This window comes from Rutidosis leptorrhynchoides, chromosome 11 (genome assembly GCF_046630445.1).
Source record: "Rutidosis leptorrhynchoides isolate AG116_Rl617_1_P2 chromosome 11, CSIRO_AGI_Rlap_v1, whole genome shotgun sequence".
Lineage (NCBI taxonomy): Eukaryota > Viridiplantae > Streptophyta > Magnoliopsida > Asterales > Asteraceae > Rutidosis > Rutidosis leptorrhynchoides.
Genome location: NC_092343.1, coordinates 260,996,928 through 261,019,817, shown reverse-complemented (window position 1 = coordinate 261,019,817; position 22,890 = coordinate 260,996,928).

Here is a 22,890-nt window from a genome sequence, read left to right as displayed (position 1 = left end):
TTTCTATCAAAAACCCATTTAACACAAAAACCTAATTAGAGCAAGAATCAAAGCGTGAATCTATGAAACACTTACCTTGTAAGGATCACAATGACACAAGGAACATTTTGACACCAAAATCAAGCTTCAATTCGAGATCAAATGATTTAGGGTTTGAGATGATGAGGAAGAAGAGAGTACGGGGTGTTTGGTGAAGATTCTAGAGAGATGGAGAAATTGGTAACAAAAGCAGCTCACTACACTTATTTGGGGTTATAATCCCATACTCCATCACATACGGGTATTTACCAGTTATTTATAATCTTTCGCACAAGATTAGGTAGCCCAAATGAGGTCCAAATAAAATAAATAAACCTGTTCTGGGACCCTTGTCACAAACTGGTCACAACACAATTATAATAAAACACTAATAAAATAATTGAAATAAAAGCACTTAAGACTAAGCACAAACCCTAAGGGCAAAATAGGCAACTTACAACTATCCCGGGTTTCAGTCTGTTACAAATCCACCCCCCTTAAGAAGATTCCGTCCTCGGAATCTGGTCTTGGTCAAACAAACGAGGGTAGCGATTTCTCATCAACTCTTCTGTCTCCCACGTAAAGTTAGAACCCAAACTGTGTTTTCACTCAATCAACACCATCGGAATCTCTTTCTTTCTCAGCTTTGTCACCTTTTGGTCAACCACACGGACCGGCTCTTCCACCAATTTATTATTCAAATCGGCCCTTAAATCTTCTAAAGGAAGAAGTTATGTTTCATTGTCGACTTTACACTTACGAAGATAACATACGTTGAATGTATTATGAATACCAGCTAACTCTGGCAGAAGATCTAACACCACAGTCTGATCATTCAACACTTCACTGATCGGAAACGGACCAATAAATCTCGGTGCTAACTTACCACGTTTACCGAATCTGATAACCCCTTTTCACTGCGAAACTTTCAGATACACTCGTTCACCCACATTAAAGGTTACCGGACGTCTACGCGGATCAGCATACATTTTCTGCCTGTCTCTAGCGGCTTTCAACTTTTCTCGAGCAATTGCAACTTTTTCGGCTGTCATTTGAACAATTTCAGGACCTGCAAACTGTTTCTCCCCAGCTTCTAACCAACAAGTCGGAGTTCTGCAACGACGACCGTATAACATTTCGTAAGGCGGCATTCCTATGCTCGAATGATAAGAATTATTATACGCGAATTCAACCAACGACAAATGTGTATCCCACGAACCACCGTATTCTAACACACAAGCCCTTAACATATCCTCCAAAGTCTGTATCGTTCTTTCACTCTGTCCGTCTGTCTGAGGATGATAAGCTGTACTTAAATTCACACGTGTACCCAGATTCTGTTGAAGACTATTTGTAACAACCCAAATCCATTTAACCAAAAACAGAGTACATTTTTTTTTATTTAGTTAGGTCCCATTAATATAATACATTTTCAACTCTGTTTTAATCGAAACATAACATCATAAGGATACATTTAACAATCTATCATGACCCTTGGCACACAAACTACACTTTACAAAATCATTTGTAATAATGACCCGATCACAAGAAATACGGGTTAAGACTCAATAACCCAACCCAATACCAAGAGCATAATCTCGGGGACTACCAAATCCCCCATCCGCGTCCAAATATCCAAAAGCTACCCCGTCGAGCCCAAGCGCTCCTAAGCATCTAGTCTACAACTAGCTAGCTTCATAATCACAATACCTGTAAAAAGGTAAACAACGAGAGGGGTAAGCATAAAGCTTAGTGAATGCAATAATTATACACATACATATATAATATACCTAATTGCAAACACTTACTCACATACCGCATACATGCTAGCAACACAAATAGCTTATCATTACAATACAAAGCTATAAACCTCCAATACCACAAGCTAGCACAACAATAGCATATATATAACACGAACAATATAGTATGCTACACTACAACACAATAACCATGGTTAACCAATCGTACAAGGGATGGTACTCGAATTTCCCATTGGTGTTCATAACATCCATTAGTGTACTTAGCACCTCGTATCACTAACCCCCGGGTGGCATCTTAACACCTAGATACTTCACCCTCGGGTGGCGTCTTAACACCTCGACACTTCACCCTTTAACATGGAGTGGCGTCTTAACACCTCGACACTTCACTCCTAGGTGGCATCTTAACACCTCGATGCTTCACCTCGAGTGGCATCTTAACACCTCGATGCTTCACTCGTCACGTGAAACGTGGTGTCTTAACACCTCGACACTTCACATCTCACGCTACCACAATTAAATATATTATATACCTACGCATATAATTATTCCACTCACCTCGTGAACTCGAGCATTACAAACCATGCACGAAATCTTCACCACACGCAACCGAGCAAGATTTTACCTATAATACGCATATAGGCATACACATAATCAACATACAACCCCATTTGGACTCTCGACCCGCCCAAATGAACAACAAGTGCAAAATATACCCTTTTGCACTTTTAACGCTACCCGAAGGTCCAAAACTAGCGAGACTAGTTCCCGCGTTCTCGAAATACCCAATTATGTCAACTTTAACCTTTAAACGCATACTAGCTCGTAATTACACAAAACCCATTCCATGGTTGACCAAGTTTGACTTTATTGCGAAAACACCAAATTTTAACCTAAAATCACTTCTCGCGAGTAATTACATGAAAAGCATCATTTAACACTCAACAAAAGTGTTTAACATCCAATTAATCCAAATTAGTGTCATCCTCAAATTTTGACCCAATTCAAATTGCTCATTTTGACCAAAGTCATAAAACGCCCCAAAATCACTAACGACTAGTGATTATATTTCCAAGACAACCACTAACACTTAAATCAAGTATTTACCTACTTGATTTACCAAAACTTGATTTAAAACTTAATTTGACAACAAATCGAGCTTACTTGTCCCGAAATGCCCATTTGATCCGTTTTGACCTAAATTAGGGTTTACACCCAAAAACCAAGTCAACACAAATGTTCTAACGTTTAACCAACATACGCAAGACCCAAACTCATAATTTCATCACTCGAAACCCACTTTGACACATAAACCCTAATTTTGACCCATTTCAAAATTAGTCAACTCGAATACACCCAAAAGGGTTCCAACGCTTCCAAAATCACTAAACTAAGTGATTACACCCAAAACCAAAGCCTAATCATGGTCAAAACGTCAATCAACCCAAAACCCGCCATGTATCAAAAATAACTAGTTTTCATAAACCCACTTCATCATCTAAATGGGTTTTACAACTAAAAAGCTAAAAACCCTAACTTGAATACCAAATCATAAAGATGAATTTCGGAGTTAGAACTTACCATCACTATCACAACGTAGCCGTGAACGAGGAGAACAACTTTAACTCTTGAGACCTTACCCGAATCACTCTTCTTCATCCCCGATTCGAGCTTTCTCTCTCTAAACCCTTTACTCTCTCTCTAGGGTTTGGGGTGTGAGTGGGAGGGAAGAAATGAGAAGGAAATGAGGTTTAGATAAGATTAGGATCAGTTTTATGGCCAAAGACCCGTCCATATGTGAAATACCAACTTTGCCCCTCATTTAACTCATTAAAAGGCTGAAAAGTACCAGAACGTGCCTATTGACGCGCCGCGGAGCAGGTTTGTCGCGCCGTGGCCCAAAGGGTGGTTTTAGATCACTTTTTTTAAGCTTTCTGACCCTCAAAATAGGCATTTGTCGCACCGTGGCCATTCTGGTCGCGCCGCGGCATTTGCCTGTTTCATCTGAACTTCAGCAAACTTGTTTTGGCCATAACTTTTTGACCGTAACTCCGTTTTCGATGAATCAAATATCGTTGGAAACGTAATAAGATTTTCTTTCCAATGGTAAGGCTTTGAAACATCAACACAAACTTTATTTGGGGTCGAAAAGGTACGTACACACCTTGTGACTCCAAACAACGTCCAGTTTTCTTCGACGTTCGAGCAAGCAACACGTACATGTCTCGTACACTTCATACACGCATCGTACACCATAAATACATTATGTACAATAAATATTTGGGTCTTAAAACTCTCCCCCACTTAAACTTGATCACGTCCTCGTGATCTTCGTCACTTAACCCATCCGGACCTACATCCTATGGTCCTTCGACGTACTTTCGAACTCGAAGTCTACGAAATTTCCCGCAACACGAAGATCTTACACCGCACTTAAGCGACCCTTCTGATGAATCACCCCCTTTCAACTTAATCTCCATCCGCGATTTACCAAATCCACGAATCCGAGCACTAGAAACTTGCTCAATCCCTCACATCGGGAAGAACTCAACCAATCTCGTACCGAGATATCACCCCTTTGGTATACCCTTAACAAGTACAATGCCAATAGTAGCCACGTCCTACAATAAGGTCAACATCCAAAACGACGAAGACCGAGTAAAAGTAAATCCTTACGAATAACACTTACCACTTAACATCCCTTCAAGTTCTCTCGGCTATAACTCGCAACAAGCTACATCCTTAACTATATCACCCAACGCGATCTACTAGGTCCACTACGCTGTGACCCAAGTCTTGCATTAATCCAAATCGAGAAGGATTCATGCCGCGTTAAAACTCCGTGCTTCACCGGTTCAAAAATTTACACTCAATCGTTCAATCATGAATGTTCTCCGATTCAAGAACCAACTCCCCTCGTCTCCACAACCGGGTCATTCCTTCAACGAAGAAATTTCGGTATCACCAACCAATCACACTAGGGATACAAACTTTCCCATGAATGGATCTGCACACGACCTTCCGTCTCTGAATTAATCCAGGACGACAATAATACACCACAAGTTAGACAAAACATCAACACTCGACACAGGGTTTCTCCCCTAAACCCAACAACACATCCATACAATACGGCTTCCTATCACTAGCATGGAAACTATTTGTGTACTAGAATCCTGTCAATAACGAATTATCATCCCAACAATTGGCAATTCGTCACGCGACCTCCAAAAGTATTCACCAATGTCAGGTGAATCCTCCAACCTAGGCCGTCCGTTAAGGATGGTTTCGACATTTCAATGCGGCTAACGGGTCGCATCACTAGGGAATGCACCCTCGCAAACAAACAAAACCCGCGTGTCTCTATGCGAGACAATCGAAAATAGAACTCCCCGCCCCACAATCCAATCATCCATAAAGTGGAATAATCCACCGATAATATCCATAATCACGTTTCTCGAAAGGGAAAATACAGTATCCATACCGAAATCGAACTCGTACCTACTCAACAGCACTATCCGAGTTTCGCACCAACCCAATTTTACATCACGAGAGCACCCGCAATGACAGTTACATTCTCTCACGTCCGTGATCTCTAACTTCACACTTGGTCCCATACCGCACTTGGTACTGCACGACCACCTTATACAAGAAGACTTACGCTTCACTTGATCTAACACCACCGGAGATTCCTCGGCAGTAAAAACTCCCCCACTTAGGATTTATCTCTCCATTCTCACCGCCAAGATGATAACATCCCGCGGAATTGTAATTTCACGTCATACCTGACCATTCTCACCGTTGGTCATAAACATCAAATCACCGCAAATTCACTTTAGGCTCTTAGAGCCGACATGTACTATCACTTGAGACGTCGTACACGCGACGACATCGCACCGTCATACCACAAATCATAATTTACAGCTCTTCATCGTTCGCAAAGCGAACTCCACCAAAGTCCCACACATGCCTCTATGACTAGGCATATGCCACTCCGATAAATCATTCGTGCATCTCAGTCGAGATCACCCGACCTTCTACTCAACGAACCATTATCAGCAATTACTCACTCTCATGGGGAAGAGTGACCAATCCGACACAATAATTGCATCGACCGCAATATCAACGCTTCATCATAACCTTCGACCTAATCGACCATTAAGCCCATCACCGGCTCACCGGTCATCCTTACTCGTCCATCACATAAGAGCAACCAGATTAGCTCATCTGCCACTTCATAAGAAGTATTTACTGCATTGCTCCTAAACTTGAACCTTCGCAACCGTCGATTTACTATCACCCGTCGATCACTATTTAAAATCTTCGATGCTTCCAAAGGGTATCTCACAGGCACCCTAAGCACAAAGTGATCACACCATCACTAGAGTTGAACATTACACTAGCAGGTATAAGAAGGCACCTGACGCCGTGTCATGCAGACTCCCACCACAATCAACCGAATTTTTAGAAACCCGATCTTTAGGTTCCATACACCCGATGTCACCCATCTCTCAATAATAATGACCCGCAGTCATACCTATCCGGCAAACCTTACGGTTTATCGTCTTATCGAAAATTCCTAGCGATCACACGCTACCCGCAATAGTCCACAAGGCCAAACGATATAGCCTCACGAAACCCTTCATCTAACACTAAAGAGATGCTCAGGAACACCAAGTCTTACACCCTTCTACATCTCGATAACACCACTACTACAAGGGATATTCCGTTAGGAATGTTACCCTACAATCCATAACGCACTAACGCAATCACCATCATACGGGTCCCACTCCCATGAGTTTAACGACCCAACGACTCCACGATTCGCCAATTCCAAGGCGACTCACAACAAGAATCCCAACACGATTCTCTAACCACACACTCTACCGAGTGTAACTCAAAACTACAATCATTAGACTTATTGCATTCCATTACGGAATTCAAGTCTTCGCCGCACACACGCACACGTAAATCGGTCATCCTAGTTACGATAGGTAACTAAAACCAATAACATTCTCAACAGTACACCCACTACTTAGGGTGACTAAGCACGCGCCAAACTCGTGAGTTGCTCACTCACCTTAGCTAACCGAATCCAGCGTAACACTTCCCGACTCGTAAAGAACTCGACGTGACAACAAGCACATCACTCGAGACCACTATATCCTAGGAACCAATAAAAGATTCCTAACACGTCCCGTTCTACCCCAACCAAGCCACGTTTCCTCCGTTCGGTACTTGTCATGTCATGCTTGGTGTCAAAATACACTTTCGTAATAATGGTGATCGGTCACTATTACAAATGCGTACCTTACCATTTCCACATGGTCATGCAAGGTACTTTCCCGGACTGACGCAACATTCACATAAAATAACACGCGATAACTCCTAGTACCCGAATGACCTAAGTCCTTACCGTGAACTTGATCACTCAAACAGCCAAACATGCGAATCTCTCCAATAGATTCGTCCCTAGGACACCGCACCAAAAGATACCTGTATATATACACCAATATACAATAATAATAAACGTACACAAGTATACCACAACAACAAGTCAACCTACAACCTAGGTGACTATCACTAAAACAACGTCCAAGTTTGCCTACTTACATTAGGCACTAGCGATCTAAGGCACTAATTTACACATGAAATAGGGCCCCACATAATCCCACATTGGACAAGCACTAGTCCTAGTTAGTCACCTACTCTAAGGCACTAACAAATCTCAATCCGACCCGTACTCCTACAAGTCTCGTAAATAACGCACCACTGTCAATAAGTCTAAGACTAGGCACCTATTCCAAGGTTACCTAATTCCCTTAGACTATGCTCTGATACCACTTGTAACAACCCAAATCCATTTAACCAAAAACAGAGTACATTTTTTTTTATTTAGTTAGGTCCCATTAATATAATACATTTTCAACTCTGTTTTAATCGAAACATAACATCATAAGGATACATTTAACAATCTATCATGACCCTTGGCACACAAATTACACTTTACAAAATCATTTGTAATAATGACCCGATCACAAGAAATACGGGTTAAGACTCAATAACCCAACCCAATACCAAGAGCATAATCTCGGGGACTACCAAATCCCCCATCCGCGTCCAAATATCCAAAAGCTACCCCGTCGAGCCCAAGCGCTCCTAAGCATCTAGTCTACAACTAGCTAGCTTCATAATCACAATACCTGTAAAAAGGTAAACAACGAGAGGGGTAAGCATAAAGCTTAGTGAATGCAATAATTATACACATACATATATAATATACCAAATTGCAAACACTTACTCACATACCGCATACATGCTAGCAACACAAATAGCTTATCATTACAATACAAAGCTATAAACCTCCAATACCACAAGCTAGCACAACAATAGCATATATATAACACGAACAATATAGTATGCTACACTACAACACAATAACCATGGTTAACCAATCGTACAAGGGATGGTACTCGAATTTCCCATTGGTGTTCATAACATCCATTAGTGTACTTAGCACCTCGTATCACTAACCCCCGGGTGGCATCTTAACACCTCGATACTTCACCCTCGGGTGGCGTCTTAACACCTCGACACTTCACCCTTTAACATGGAGTGGCGTCTTAACACCTCGACACTTCACTCCTAGGTGGCATCTTAACACCTCGATGCTTCACCTCGAGTGGCAACTTAACACCTCGATGCTTCACTCGTCACGTGAAACGTGGTGTCTTAACACCTCGACACTTCACATCTCACGCTACCACAATTAAATATATTATATACCTACGCATATAATTATTCCACTCACCTCGTGAACTCGAGCATTACAAACCATGCACGAAATCTTCACCACACGCAACCGAGCAAGATTTTACCTATAATACGTATATAGGCATACACATAATCAACATACAACCCCATTTGGACTCTCGACCCGCCCAAATGAACAACAAGTGCAAAATATACCCTTTTGCACTTTTAACGCTACCCGAAGGTCCAAAACTAGCGAGACTAGTTCCCGCGTTCTCGAAATACTCAATTATGTCAACTTTAACCTTTAAACGCATACTAGCTCGTATTTTACACAAAACCCATTCCATGGTTGACCAAGTTTGACTTTATTGCTAAAACACCAAATTTTAACCTAAAATCACTTCTCGCGAGTAATTACATGAAAAGCATCATTTAACACTCAACAAAAGTGTTTAACATCCAATTAATCCAAATTAGTGTCATCCTCAAATTTTGACCCAATTCAAATTTCTCATTTTGACCAAAGTCATAAAACGCCCCAAAATCACTAACGACTAGTGATTATATTTCCAAGACAACCACTAACACTTAAATCAAGTATTTACCTACTTGATTTATCAAAACTTGATTTAAAACTTAATTTGACAACAAATCGAGCTTACTTGTCCCGAAATGCCCATTTGACCCGTTTTGACCTAAATTTGGGTTTACACCCAAAAACCAAGTCAACACAAATGTTCTAACGTTTAACCAACATACGCAAGACCCAAACTCATAATTTCATCACTCGAAACCCACTTTGACACATAAACCCTAATTTTGACCCATTTCAAAATTAGTCAACTCGAATACACCCAAAAGGGTTCCAACGCTTCCAAAATCACTAAACTAAGTGATTACACCCAAAACCAAAGCCTAATCATGGTCAAAACGTCAATCAACCCAAAACCCGCCATGTATCAAAAATAACTAGTTTCCATAAACCCACTTCATCATCTAAATGGGTTTTACAACTAAAAAGCTAAAAATCCTAACTTGAATACCAAATCATAAAGATGAATTTCGGAGTTAGAACTTACCATCACTATCACAACGTAGCCATGAATGAGGAGAACAACTTTAACTCTTGAGACCCGACCCGAATCACTCTTCTTCATCCCCGATTCGAGCTTTCTCTCTCTAAACCCTTTACTCTCTCTCTAGGGTTTGGGGTGTGAGTGGGAGGGAAGAAATGAGAAGGAAATGAGGTTTAGATAAGATTAGGATAAGTTTTATGGCCAAAGACCAGTCCATATGTGAAATACCAACTTTGCCCCTCATTTAACTCATTAAAAGGCTGAAAAGTACCAGAACGTGCCTAGTGTCGCGCCGCGGAGCAGGTTTGTCGCGCCGTGGCCCAAAGGGTGGTTTTAGATCACTTTTTTTAAGCTTTCTGACCCTCAAAATAGGCATTTGTCGCGCCGTGGCCATTCTGGTCGCGCCGCGGCATTTGCCTGTTTCATCTGAACTTCAGCAAACTTGTTTTGGCCATAACTTTTTGACCGTAACTCCGTTTTCGATGAATCAAATATCGTTGGAAACGTAATAAGATTTTCTTTCCAATGGTAAGGCTTTGAAACATCAACACAAACTTTATTTGGGGTCGAAAAGGTACGTACACACCTTGTGACTCCAAACAACGTCCAGTTTTCTTCGACGTTCGAGCAAGCAACACGTACATGTCTCGTACACTTCATACACGCATCGTACACCATAAATACATTATGTACAATAAATATTTGGGTCTTACACTATTCCAAAAATTTGACACAAATCTGGAATCTCTGTCTGAAACGATCGATAACGGCACACCATGACGACTAACCATTTCTTTCACATACAATTCGGCTAACTCACTTAACGAATGTAACGACCCGCACTTTTTCGATCATTCTATACTTATAAGATTAATATTTACATAAAGTAAACCTTACCAACATGATAAGCAATCCAAATTGATGAGATTTATATTTCCGAAAAGAGTTCTACACAATGTTTGACCGTCTAGTTTGACCGATGATATCACGAACTATACAATATATGATAACTATACGTTTGTGTATATATATGTATATATACATATTTAACATGATTAATGAATGTTTTAATATCTCATTTTGTATTAATAACAACAAGTTATATGTGTATTTTGAAACTACTAACTTAAGTTTTCAAAACGATAACAATACGTAACGTTATTTGACTTAAATACTTAAGACTATAATGTTTATACATATATTGTATAAGTAATGTATTTAATCACTTTTAAGAACTTAAATACATAAAATCATATAAGTGTATTCACAAAAGATAGCTATATTTGAATCCTCATTCCATTTTTCACAAAATTTCTATACGTATATTTAGAGTATTTGTACTCGTATCATACCTAGCTCCTATACGTATTTACTAATAGTAAATACACATCAAAATCACCACCTAACCAGCCATTATTCATGCCCTTAGAGCTAGGTAATTACTTTTGAATCATTGCAAGACTAATTACAAAAATACAAACTAGAATTTTGTCATGTTATCCTTAAAGATCACATTTTTAGGAGTATATATGTATCATCATTTTTGATTCATTTTTACTTCAATCTCTTAACTAAAAACACACACTCTTTCTTACTCTCTAAACTCCATAACAATCCAGCAAAGTTCCATAAAGATCTAGCTTCAAAAACCATACTAAAACACCATAAGAAAACCATACAAAAACACTTCAAGAAAACCCTCCAAGAACACCAACTTACTTCCAATCTTTCATCCACTTCTATCACCCTTTTGATTCTAGCTTCTTACTCCTCTTTTACAGCAAACTTATCCAAGGAACTTGAGGTAGTAACTATGTTCATAACCTTATTCGATTCATATATATATAGCTATCTTATTTTGTGGTACAAAAGTTTAACAACAAGAACATAGTTTGAATGTTTTCAAACTTGTTTGCAAACTAAATAGATCCTTCTAACTTAACTTTTAAAATACTTCAAGACCTGTAATATAACTTATGTATATACTAATTTAACAAGGTAAAACTTGGTTTTTCAAAGTATAAGTATTTTTAGAAAAATGGTCATTAAATGATTTTGTTGTAACAAAAATGTTTAACTTCATATGTTTCACTAATGTTTCACTTATGCCGTATGATTTTGAATACAAACTAAGGTATTTACAGTTCATAGTCTTAAAGAAGAACTCGATCCAAGAAGATGGCAATTTGAATCAACGAAAACGGATTTGTAACGAAGAAACTATGACCGAAACAAAATTGGTTATCCTAGATCATTTCAACTACGGGATCAATTGGAAAAAAATGATATAAATCACATATTTCTAAGATAACATGATATTTTATATATATGTACTTATAATTCAATTTTATATGGTTCAGGATCACCCGTAAACAATACGAGAAGATTAATCATAAGATCCCATGTTTGTACGCAACACGTCATTTGACAACACCGGTACTTTATGTACGCAACACGTCATTTGACAACACCGGTACCATGGGTCAAGATTAATCTCGACCAATACATATACGATGGGGTTTTATTTATTTCATTGGGGGTTTTATTTATTTCATTGCGGGTATATTAAACATCTAAAAATGAACCATTAAAATTGAATTACTAACATTGGACTGCTAACTACGGACTAAGGAATTATTCAAAGTATTAAAAGTATAACAAGTATATATTTATAACGTTTGTTTAAAAATGAAAACATATTGATATATTATATATGGATAGGTTCGTGATATCAACCGGAAGACCGAGTCAAAATATATATATCATCAAGACAAGAGTGAGTATATAGTCCCACTTTTAAACTCTAAATATTTCGGGATGAGAATACATGTATTTTATGTTTTACGTTATGGACACAAGTAACTGAAAAATATATTCTACGTTGAGTTGTACCACTGGCATACTTCCCTGTAGCTTGGTAACTAATATTTACAGCGGTATTGTAAACGCGAATCCTGTTGATAGATCTATCGGGCCTGACAACCCCAACCGGACTGGACGACCAGTATTCAACGGTTGCACAGTACTTCGTTTTGTGACTACACTTGGTACGGTGTAGTAAGATTTCATATTAAAGGGAATATGCGACGTGAAAAATGTTAAGTATGGTTACCAAGTGCTCAACCACTTAGAATATTTTTATTGAAATGTTTATATACGAAATCTTGTGGTCTATATATATATATTGCTGCGCATTAAACCTATATCTCACCAACTTTATGTTGACGTTTTTAAACATGTTTATTCTCAGGTGATAATTAAAGCTTCCGCTGCATTATGTTGAATCTAAGCAGGATCATGCGTACTCATATTTGTGTCAAAAATAAAACTGCATATCCGAGGACGTGTGTTGTAAAATATGCTAGAAATCGTGTTGTTATTATCATTTGTAAAGTTTGTAAGTCGAAGATTATCGTTAAACGATAATCATCTTTTTATTGTCTAAAGCTTGTAACAAAAATAATGGTTTGGTTTGTAATGTATAATATATGCAGTTTTCCTTTTTAAAAATGTCGCATATAGAGGTCAATACCTCGCAATGAAATCATACGTTATCTAACACGTTCTTATGGTTAAGGACGGGTTATGACATGTGGTATCAGAGCGTTGGTCTTAGCGAACCAGGTTTGCATTAGTGTGTCTAACCAAGAAGTCGTTAGGATACATTAGTAAAGTCTGGACTTTGACCGGGTCTGATTTAAAAACCATTGCTTATCATTGTTGGTTAAAATTTATATGTAAATATTATGTAGTACTAATGGGTTAGTTGTTGTGTGATAGATGTCGGGCTCGAAACTTATTATCACATTCAGCGACTCCGAATCAGAACCTTCAGATTGTGTTTCAGTCATTAACATATCCGATGACGAAAGTGATATTTTTGGGGAAGACTCACAAATTCCGGATGAACCAACTATAGAAATATCGGAAAGTGAACCTGAGGAGGAAAGTGAACCCGAGGAGGAAAGTGAACCTGAGGAGGAAAGTGAACCCGAGGAGGAAAGTGAACCCGAGGAAGAAATACTAGAAATTACGAAAGAAAAATTCGATCAAGGAAGGAAACGAAAAGCGAATGAATTAGAAAATTCAAATCCCGAACTTAGTAAGAATGATGTAGCACCAATTCCACTCAACACTACCACCCCTATTCCCGCTATTCCTATTAGTGCTATCCCCGCATCTAGTTCTTCGGCTCCTCAGCCAAAACGTAGGCAGACAGCTAGGATAAGCGTTAGGCCATTCATTGGAACTAAACGCCCTAGAAAATAGACCGAACGATGCACTGCCGTATTAAGCCATGGAATCATATAATGTTTTGTATAATATTATTAGTGTGGTTTGCTTAAAGTTTGATGTAAGATAAGCATATGTAAAATAGCGAAGTATGAAATGCAATAATTTTCCATGGTTAAGTATTATTTAGATTGTAGTAATTGATTCTGTACTAAGCTATTAAGTATGAACATTAACGGGTAGGTACTACCCAAGATATAATTATAAAACGCTAATAAGAAGAAAAGGCTTTTATAATAATACCTGGTTCATATTATTAACAAGCTATAAATGTACTATAAATACACACTACATCTATAATATTCCATGTGAATAATTATTTTCTTTCATTAGGAAATGGCGCGATTGAATCGAATGACGGAACAAGAACTCGAGGAACTCATCAACCAGCGAGTGAACGACAGAATGTTATGGGTTGAGGCTGCAAGAGCTGCTGCAGTTAATCCAAATCCTCGTGTAGGATGTTCCTACAAGACGTTTCAAGCTTGCAAGCCATCATCATTCAGTGGAACGGAAGGACCGATCGGTTTAACCCGATGGATAGAAAAGATGGAGACGGTGTTTAAAATCAGTGGTTGTGATGAGAAAGACATGACCAAGTTTGCATCGTGCACTTTACAAGATAGTGCACTCACATGGTGGAAGAATTATGTGAAGGCGGTAGGAGGAGATGTAGCTTATGATACTCCATGGGAAGAATTCAAAGCGATGATAATCACCGAGTATTGTCCAAGGAATGAGGTTATTAAGTTAGAAGATGAGTTACGAAGTTTGAAGGTGGTTGGTACTGAAATCACCAACTACAACCAGCGATTCATGGAATTAGTTTTGCTATGTCCTGAATTGGTTCCAACCGAAGAACGGAAGATTGAAATGTACAAAGCTGGTTTGCCCAAAAAGGTCAAGGCAAATGTTACAGCATCGAAACCTAAGACAATTCATGAAGCTATAACCATGGCGAACGAGCTAATGGATCAGGTCATTTTGGACAAGAAAGCATTCAATACTGAGGTGAAGGTATTGGGAAACAAGAAAAAGTGGAACGGAAATTATGATCGAGGTTACCAACAGCAATCTTTTAAGAAACCAGAAACCCCGAAAGGTGCGGGTAGCGGTTCAGGCTTTGGTTACAAAGGACAAAGTCCTTTATGCAACCGTTGTCACAAACATCACTTTGGTTACTGTAGTGTGTTATGCACCAAGTGTAATCGACAAGGTCATCTTGCGGAAGATTGTAAGGCTCTCGTTACAAATGGCAACAAGACTCCTGCCACCAACGCAAATAGAACTGCTTTGGCTACCATTACTTGTTTTGGTTGTGGAAAACAAGGTCACTATAAGAGTCAGTGCCCGAATCAGAATGGCGAACCTGCACGTGGAAGAGCGTTTGTTATTAATGCTAGAGAGGCACGAGAAGACCCGGAGCTTGTTACGGGTACGTTTACCATTAATAACTTATCAGCATCTATTTTATTTGATACTGGCGCCGATAGAAGCTACGTGTGTATAAATTTTTACACTAAATTGAATTGTTCATCATTACCTTTAGATGCTAAGTACTTGATTGAGTTAGCTAATGGTAAACTAATTGAAGCCGATAAAATTTGTCGTGATTGTGAAATAAATTTAGCCGGAGAAACGTTTAAAATCGACTTAATACCCGTAGAATTGGGAGGTTTTGATGTAATAGTCGGCATGGACTGGATGTCCAAAATAGGAGCGGAAGTTGTTTGTGCTAAGAAGGCAATTCGTATTCCTGGTAAGGATAAAATACCGGTGATGATTTATGGAGAGAAGGGTAATTCAAAGCTAAAACTCATTAGCTGTTTGAAAGCCAAGAAGTGTTTAGAAAAGGGATGTTACGCTATTTTAGCACATGTTAATAAAGTCAAAAAGAAAGAAAAGTGCATCAACGACGTGCCTGTGGCAAGAGATTTTCCTGAAGTTTTTCCGGAAGAATTACCGGGATTACCTCCATTTAGATCGGTAGAATTTCAAATAGATTTAGTACCAGGAGCAGCACCAGTGGCTCGTGCTCCATATAGACTTGCACCGTCCGAGTTAAAAGAACTTCAAAGTCAGTTAAAAGAATTACTGGACCGTGGATTCATACGACCGAGTACTTCGCCGTGGGGAGCTCCAATTTTGTTTGTTAAGAAGAAAGATGGATCTTTTAGGATGTGTATAGACTATCGTGAATTAAATAAGTTAACTATCAAGAATCGGTATCCACTACCGAGAATTGATGACTTATTTGATCAATTGCAAGGATCATGTGTTTATTCAAAAATCGACTTAAGATCGGGCTATCATCAACTACGCGTCAAAGAAGAGGACATTCCGAAAACTGCTTTTCGGACACGTTATGGTCATTACGAATTTTTGGTTATGCCGTTTGGATTGACGAATGCGCCAGCTGTATTCATGGACCTCATGAATCGAGTTTGTAGTCCGTATTTAGATAAGTTTGTTATCGTTTTCATTGATGATATTCTTATCTATTCCAAGAGTGAGCAAGAGCATGAAGAGCATTTAAGGTTGATACTGGAGTTGTTAAGAAAAGAACAACTTTATGCTAAATTTTCTAAGTGTGCTTTCTGGTTGAAAGAAGTGCAATTTCTTGGTCACGTTGTTAATAGCGAAGGAATTCAGGTTGATCCAGCAAAAACTGAAGCTATTGAAAAATGGGAGACTCCTAAGACACCAACGCAGATACGTCAATTTTTGGGTTTAGCCGGTTATTATAGAAGGTTTATTCAAGATTTTTCCCGAATAGCTAAGCCGTTGACAGCGTTAACGCAAAAAGGGAAGAAATATGAATGGACCTCGGAGCAGGAGAACGCATTTCAATTACTGAAGAAGAAGTTAACTACAGCGCCTATTTTATCGTTACCAGAAGGGAACGATGATTTTGAAATATATTGTGACGCTTCGCGACAAGGTTTTGGTTGTGTTCTTATGCAACGGAAGAAAGTTATTGCATTCGCATCCCGACAATTGAAGATTCACGAGCGAAATTATACGACGCATGATCTAGAATTGGGAGCAGTCGTGTTTGCATTGAAGATGTGGAGACACTACTTGTATGGGGTTAAATTCACTGTGTTTACTGATCATAAAAGCCTTCAACATATTTTTGATCAGAAACAATTGAACATGAGGCAACGTAGGTGGGTCGAGTTAATAAACGACTATGATTGTGAAATTCGTTATCATCCCGGGAAGGCAAACGTGGTGGCTGATGCTTTAAGCAGAAAAGAACGAGAACCAATTCGAGTTCGAGCAATGAACATAAAAATTCGTATGAATCTCAACTCACAAATCAAAGAAGCTCAACAAGAAGCACTCAATAAAGAAAACATAAAGAATGAAATAATGAAGAAGTATGAGAAGCAACTCGTTATGCGGGAAGATGGAATTCGATATTTTGCAAATCGTATTTGGGTACCGAAGTTGGGTGGATTAAGGAAGTTGATATTGAACGAGGCACATAAGACAAGATATTCGATACATCCTGGAGTTGGAAAGATGTACCAAGATCTTAAGACGCATTATTGGTGGCCTAATTTGAAGACAGACGTTGCAACATATGTTGGGGAATGTTTAACTTGTTCCAAAGTCAAAGCAGAACATCAAAAGCCGTCAGGGTTACTTCAACAACCAGAAATCCCAGAATGGAAATGGGATGGTATTACCATGGATTTCATCACGAAGTTACCAAAGACTGCCTGGGGATACGACACCATTTGGGTGATTGTTGATCGTCTCACCAAGTCTGCACATTTCTTGCCTATAAAGGAAATAGATAGAATGGAGAAACTATTACGATTGTATATAAAGGAAGTTGTTTCAAGGCATGGAATACCTATTTCCATTATATCCGATCGTGATAGTAGATTTACCTCAAAGTTTTGGCAATCACTACAGGAGGCACTAGGAACTCGGTTGGATATGAGTACCGCATATCATCCACAAACCGATGGACAGAGTGAAAGAACGATTCAGACTCTCGAAGACATGCTCAGGGCATGTGTGATCGATTTTGGAAAGGGATGGGATAAATACCTACCGTTAGCAGAATTCTCGTATAATAATAGTTATCATGCGAGCATTGGAGCTGCGCCATTCGAAGCATTGTACGGAAGGAAGTGTAGATCTCCTATCTGTTGGAATGAAGTAGGAGATCGACAATTAACTGGTCCCGAGATCATACATGAAACGACTGAGAAGATAGTGCAAATCAAGGAGAGATTAAAAACAGCCCGCAGTCGCCAAAAGAGCTACGCCGATGTCCGAAGGAAACCATTAGAGTTTCAGGTCGGGGACATGGTTATGCTAAAGGTGTCACCTTGGAAAGGTGTAATACGTTTCGGCAAAAGGGGTAAACTGAACCCAAGGTACGTAGGCCCGTTCAAGATCATCGAACGCATTGGACCGGTAGCTTATCGACTCGAGTTACCGCAACAACTCGCTGGAGTACATAATACCTTTCACGTCTCAAACCTGAAGAAGTGTCTTGCAAAGGAAGACCTCACCATTCCTCTTGAAGAAATCCATGTCGACGAGAAACTACAATTCGTCGAAGAACCAATCGAAATCATGGACCGTGAAGTTAAACAGCTCAAACAGAGCAATATACCGATTGTTAAGGTTCGTTGGAATGCTAGAAGAGGTCCCGAGTTTACTTGGGAACGAGAGGATCAGATGAAACGAAAGTATCCGCATTTGTTTCTCGATGACGCAAAATAGGTACAATTTTAAAATTTCGGGACGAAATTTATTTAACGGGGAGGTAATGTAACGACCCGCACTTTTTCGATCATTCTATACTTATAAGATTAATATTTACATAAAGTAAACCTTACCAACATGATAAGCAATCCAAATTGATGAGATTTATATTTCCGAAAAGAGTTCTACACAATGTTTGACCGTCTAGTTTGACCGATGATATCACGAACTATACAATATATGATAACTATACGTTTGTGTATATATATGTATATATACATATTTAACATGATTAATGAATGTTTTAATATCTCATTTTGTATTAATAACAACAAGTTATATGTGTATTTTGAAACTACTAACTTAAGTTTTCAAAACGATAACAATACGTAACGTTATTTGACTTAAATACTTAAGACTATAATGTTTATACATATATTGTATAAGTAATGTATTTAATCACTTTTAAGAACTTAAATACATAAAATCATATAAGTGTATTCACAAAAGATAGCTATATTTGAATCCTCATTCCATTTTTCACAAAATTTCTATACGTATATTTAGAGTATTTGTACTCGTATCATACCTAGCTCCTATACGTATTTACTAATAGTAAATACACATCAAAATCACCACCTAACCAGCCATTATTCATGCCCTTAGAGCTAGGTAATTACTTTTGAATCATTGCAAGACTAATTACAAAAATACAAACTAGAATTTTGTCATGTTATCCTTAAAGATCACATTTTTAGGAGTATATATGTATCATCATTTTTGATTCATTTTTACTTCAATCTCTTAACTAAAAACACACACTCTTTCTTACTCTCTAAACTCCATAACAATCCAGCAAAGTTCCATAAAGATCTAGCTTCAAAAACCATACTAAAACACCATAAGAAAACCATACAAAAACACTTCAAGAAAACCCTCCAAGAACACCAACTTACTTCCAATCTTTCATCCACTTCTATCACCCTTTTGATTCTAGCTTCTTACTCCTCTTTTACAGCAAACTTATCCAAGGAACTTGAGGTAGTAACTATGTTCATAACCTTATTCGATTCATATATATATAGCTATCTTATTTTGTGGTACAAAAGTTTAACAACAAGAACATAGTTTGAATGTTTTCAAACTTGTTTGCAAACTAAATAGATCCTTCTAACTTAACTTTTAAAATACTTCAAGACCTGTAATATAACTTATGTATATACTAATTTAACAAGGTAAAACTTGGTTTTTCAAAGTATAAGTATTTTTAGAAAAATGGTCATTAAATGATTTTGTTGTAACAAAAATGTTTAACTTCATATGTTTCACTAATGTTTCACTTATGCCGTATGATTTTGAATACAAACTAAGGTATTTACAGTTCATAGTCTTAAAGAAGAACTCGATCCAAGAAGATGGCAATTTGAATCAACGAAAACGGATTTGTAACGAAGAAACTATGACCGAAACAAAATTGGTTATCCTAGATCATTTCAACTACGGGATCAATTGGAAAAAAATGATATAAATCACATATTTCTAAGATAACATGATATTTTATATATATGTACTTATAATTCAATTTTATATGGTTCAGGATCACCCGTAAACAATACGAGAAGATTAATCATAAGATCCCATGTTTGTACGCAACACGTCATTTGACAACACCGGTACTTTATGTACGCAACACGTCATTTGACAACACCGGTACCATGGGTCAAGATTAATCTCGACCAATACATATACGATGGGGTTTTATTTATTTCATTGGGGGTTTTATTTATTTCATTGCGGGTATATTAAACATCTAAAAATGAACCATTAAAATTGAATTACTAACATTGGACTGCTAACTACGGACTAAGGAATTATTCAAAGTATTAAAAGTATAACAAGTATATATTTATAACGTTTGTTTAAAAATGAAAACATATTGATATATTATATATGGATAGGTTCGTGATATCAACCGGAAGACCGAGTCAAAATGTCATAACCCGTCCTTAACCATAAGAACGTGTTAGATAACGTATGATTTCATTGCGAGGTATTGACCTCTATATGCGACATTTTTTAAAAAAGGAAAACTGCATATATTATACATTACAAACCAAACCATTATTTTTGTTACAAGCTTTAGACAATAAAAAGGTGATTATCGTTTAGCGATAATCTTCGACTTACAAACTTTACAAATGATAATAACAACACGGTTTCTAGCATATTTTACAGTACAACATCTCGGATATGCAGTTTTATTTTTGACACAAACATGCGTACGCAAGATCCTGGTTAGATCCAACATGATGCAGCGGAAGCTTTAGTAATCTCCTGAGAATAGACATGTTTTAAAAGGTCAACATAAAGTTGGTGAGATATAGGTTTAGTGCGCAGCAATATATATATATAGACCACAAGATTTCGTATATAAACATTTCAATAAAAATATTCTAAGTGGTTGAGCACTTGGTAACCATACTTAACATTTTCACGTCGCATATTCCCTTTAATATGAAATCTTACTACACCGTACCAAGTGTAGTCACAAAACGAAGTACTGTGCAACCGTTGAATACTGGTCGTCCAGTCCGGTTGGGGTTGTCAGGCCCGATAGATCTGTCAACAGGATTCGCGTTTACAATACCGCTGTAAATATTAGTTACCAAGCTACAGGGAAGTATGCCAGTGGTACAACTCAACGTAGAACATATTTTTCAGTTACTTGTGTCCATATCGTAAAACATAAAATACATGTATTCTCATCCCGAAATATTTAGAGTTTAAAAGTGGGACTATATACTCACTCTTGTCTTGATGATATAAATAATTTGACTCGGTCTTCCGGTTGATATCACGAACCTATCCATATATAATATATCAATATGTTTTCATTTTTAAACAAACGTTATATATATATACTTGTTATACTTTTAATACTTTGAATATTTCCTTAGTCCGAAGTTAGCAGTCCGAGGTTAGCAATTCAATTTTAATGGTTCATTTTTAGATGTTTAATATACCCGCAATGAATAAATACAACCCCCAACGAAATAAATAAAACTCCCGTAAAACCCCATCATAAATGTATTGGTCGAGATTAATCTTGACCCATGGTACCGGTGTTGTCAAATGACGTGTTGCGTACATAAAGTACCGGTGTTGTCAAATGACGTGTTGCGTACAAACATGGGATCTTATGATTAATCTTCTCGTGTTGTTTACGGGTGATCCTGAACCATATAAAATTGAATTGTAAGTACATATATATAAAATATCATGTTATCTTAGAAGTATGTGATTTTATGTAAATTTTTCCAATGAATCCCGAAGTCATTTAAGTCTTGGATAACCAATTTTGTTTCGGTCATAGTTTCTTCGTTACAAATCCGTTTTCGTTGATTCAAATTGCCATCTTCTTGGATCGAGTTCTTCTTTAAGACTATGAACTGTAAATACCTTGGTTTGTATTCAAAATCATACGGCATAAGTGAAACATTAGTGAAACATATGAAGTTAAACATTTTTGTTACAACAAAATCATTTAATGACCATTTTTCTAAAAATACTTATACTTTGAAAAACCAAGTTTTACCTTGTTAAATTAACATATAAATAAGTTATGTTACATGTCTTGAAGTATTTTAAAAGATAAGTTAGAAGGATCTATTTAGTTTGCAAACAAGTTTGAAAACATTCAAACTATGTTCTTGTTGTTAAACTTTTGTACCACAAAATAAGATAGCTATATATATATGAATTGAATAAGGTTATGAACATAGATTCTACCTCAAGTTCCTTGGATAAGTTTGCTGTAAAAGAGGAGTAAGAAGCTAGAATCAAAAGGGTGATAGAAGTGGATGAAAGATTGGAAGTAAGTTGGTGTTCTTGGAGGGTTTTCTTGAAGTGTTTTTGTATGGTTTTCTTATGGTGTTTTAGTATGGTTTTTGAAGCTAGATCTTTATGGAACTTTGCTGGATTGTTATGGAGTTTAGAGAGTAAGAAAGAGTGTGTGTTTTTAGTTAAGAGATTGAAGTAAAAATGAATCAAAAATGATGATACATATATACTCCTAAAAATGTGATCTTTAAGGATAACATGACAAAATTTTAGTTTGTATTTTTGTAATTAGTCTTGCAATGATTCAAAAGTAATTACCTTATACATAAGGCATGAATAAGGGCTGGTTAGGTGGTGATTTGATGTGTATATACCAATAGTAAATACGTATAGAAGCTTGGTATGATACGAGTACAAAT